Source organism: Schistocerca americana, chromosome 5 (assembly GCF_021461395.2).
Source record: "Schistocerca americana isolate TAMUIC-IGC-003095 chromosome 5, iqSchAmer2.1, whole genome shotgun sequence".
Lineage (NCBI taxonomy): Eukaryota > Metazoa > Arthropoda > Insecta > Orthoptera > Acrididae > Schistocerca > Schistocerca americana.
The window spans coordinates 333,211,083-333,214,404 of NC_060123.1; positions in this window are offsets into that span (position 1 = coordinate 333,211,083).

Sequence of the window (3,322 nt, forward strand, 5' to 3'; positions counted from 1 at the left end):
CTTTCCTTTTACCTTTACTCAAGCAACCAAAAATCAGGATCAAGAAAACTGAATAAGCAACACTCCCTCACATTAAATATAGCTTCTGTAAACTTGTGGTACCAATGTTGTAGAATAAGTATGCATACTCCTAGACATGCGTCCACATGCTCAAAATACACTGACGTGTCCAACTCATCCAACTCGCATTAATTTCAGAAAAAATAACAACCCTAAACACGTTTACATCTGCTGTGAGTCTTAGATATCAGTTGGGTGTGGTGGCCAGTCAGGACAACGCACATGTATAGTATGTTCACGTGCACATCTTATAACGAAGGTTTTCAAGTCTCTTCACATGAGAGAAAAAGTATTTTTTTACTACTTGAAAAGTCAGAATCTACGAAACATGGTTACTGCAATTAATAAATGGGAGCACGTGTGGATACTCTTTTATAAATAATCATAAAAATTGTACGGAGAAATGTAGAGCAAACACTACATTTATATCTTGGCACCGTTCAGTGTCAATGTTGTCGTAGATTGAGCAATTATAATGCTGCGACTAGCGCAATTTTCATTTAAAGAGGAAGCTTGTAATACATTGCTTTTCCAACTGAGAGCCTTATTTCATGTAGCAGTATTTTTCCGAAATTTCCGCTTTGGCTGTACATCACCATCACTTTCCGAGACTGAAATTTTCTCTCTGCAGTGGAGTGTACGTTAATATGAAACTTCCTCTCAGATTATAACTGTGCTCTGGACCGAGACTCGAAGTCGGGATCTTTACCGTTTTTTTTTAATTTCTTGAAAACTGACATAGAACTCGTAACTGACAGTAAAACAATAGCTACATGGAGAATCACGGTACACAGTGCTAAAGGCTGCGAGAGATAACAGCCGCTGGAGGTGGCATCTTGTATTTTTTTCTCCATCACTTTCTTGGTTATAAAGGAACCCATAAAAAAGGGATCTATTTGCCACCGCCATTTTGACCCTAAAAACAAAAATATATGCACCACATCAGGAATTGGCCCCTAAATATGCTTATCCCAACCGTTCTACCTTAACTAGGAAACGAAAAAAGGAAAGGTTGAAGACGGTAACAGATGTATGTAACAGGGATTTTTCTTTAAAATTTTCGCCCTGGTATCTGTGGAGTGAAAGCCACGAACGCCGCCCGTAGCCGTGGAGAAATTCATGCAGTTCTACTGGAAACAAAGGGGAATCGTTTGATCACGAAAAAAATCAACAGTAATGAATCAGACAACTGCTCATTGCAGGGACATTCCAGATGCAGGGTGGGCCATAGAAACGGCCACTATTTCTGATTAAGGACAATGTTGCAATGTCGTCCTTCATATAAATCCAAAAATCGATAATACTCTTTTCGCCGGTGCCAAAAAAATATAGAACTGCAAGGCCACGGAACCAGTTCACAGAATGAGTCTTCGTCTGTGAGTAATACACTTCACCCGAGAACGACATCGTTTGCGTTGTTATTGAGTCAGGAGGAGCACGTGTCAGGAACACCAAAATTCTCTGGACCAAGCGCCAGATGTCTACTGCTGGCCACAAACGAAACGATGATCGTCCGTACTTAGTAACCTGACTTTTAGGAGACGGGAATGATTCAGTTGCCTCCAGTTGACGGTGACATACCATGTGGAGCGTGCAGCAGTGTCAAGAAAAGGGGCATTTACCGCCCACCACATTCTGCGCCACGTGTAGTGTGGGTACTTTAGATCTATCACATTGAGGGGGCGCGGGCCACTTGCTTCTCAGTGTAGACGGATTTCGTCGACAACATGTGCAAAACAGAAGCCAAAGAGGCAGAAAGATAGCTACGTTCCATAAAAAAAGAGTTTTATATGATAGAAAGGCTCTTGAGTGTCCGTCAACATCACCAGAGCAGCCAATGAGGCCAAGAATATGAACCAAGCACTAAGCTTTACAAGGCATGTCAGGCAATATTGCCACATCGTCGACTCTGAACCGATAGGAAGGGCATGAGCTCTGTCTGAAATATCGTGAAGACCCCCCCCCCCCTCCCTCGAGCCTGGGGAAGGATGAGAGACTCATAGCCGACATCGACGATCATTCCCTGACTATCAGAGCAAAACCCATCACAGCTAACATGTGTCGAGCCTGGATGTGTGGAATCGGAAGAGCTTGTGCTTCGTGAGGGATACACGACACTGTGTAGGTGTTGACATAGCACGTACGTTGCAGGACATCAAGGGAGTCGAGGCGATGTTCAACGAGTCCAAACCTGATCCATTGTAACAGCCGTCTGCACTTGAGGGCCGAAGAGTGCCACAGGTCAGCAAAAAACCAATGCCAAGGCAACTTCAGGTATCGGTCACACCGAGTGAGCCGACGTTCTCCTCAGACAGGCCTGTACCAATATGCATAGATCGTGATTTACGTACATTGAGGCAGCTGCTCGACGTCTCGCCATATGTCGCCATCCATGCAAGAGACACACAGGTATTGTCGGCACTCGAAGGCAGAGGACCAAATCGTCCACATAGGCGGTGCAGGAAAATCGATGCCCCCCTAGCAACATCACCATCAGTCGTTGTCATAGTCCATATAACAATGGTTTTAGGGCGAAGGCATACAGTACCACTGACAAAGGGAACCCCTGACACACCAAATGGCTGACCAGGACCGGTTTTGTGAGCCCACCATTATACAGCGCCTGGGATGTAGGAGAAGTATGACCACGTCGACGATAGTTTCTGGATATCCCATATGAAGGAAGTACAGCCAGAAGGAAAGAATTATCAACCCTATTAAACAGCTGCCCAAAGTCTAAGGATGCCAAAGCCATTGTCAAATGTTGAGCTCAAGCAGGGGCAATCAGTTCCCTGTGGAAGGAGAGCAGTGTCCGAATGTTGTACACTTCATCTAGTGACGCCTGATCATAGGACATGATATGATGGGGGGTCCTCTTAAGTCATGCTGTAAAAAGTCATGTCACTATTCATCAGGGTTGAGGGCGCGACGGTCTGTGATACGTCGACTCCAGTGGTGTTTGTGAATAGAGTCAATGAGGCCCTGTAGTAAGGGATTGGGGGTGGTTAGCATACAACCTAGCATAATGATCTTGAAAGGATGAGTCCAGTGCCACATTGGTTGTCGCATTGTCAGTCTTCATCGTCAGTGATGGTTCGAATCTGGGACTGGCCCCATCGTCGTTTGTCTGCTAGAATAGTATATTGACCGAGCTTCCAAAACCAAGTGCAGGCTCACACTATCGTCCCTTTAAGTTGGTGAAATGCGAGGGCTATGATCTGTGCTTTGGCGTGGCTCGCTATTACTCATCATTCAGGCGAAA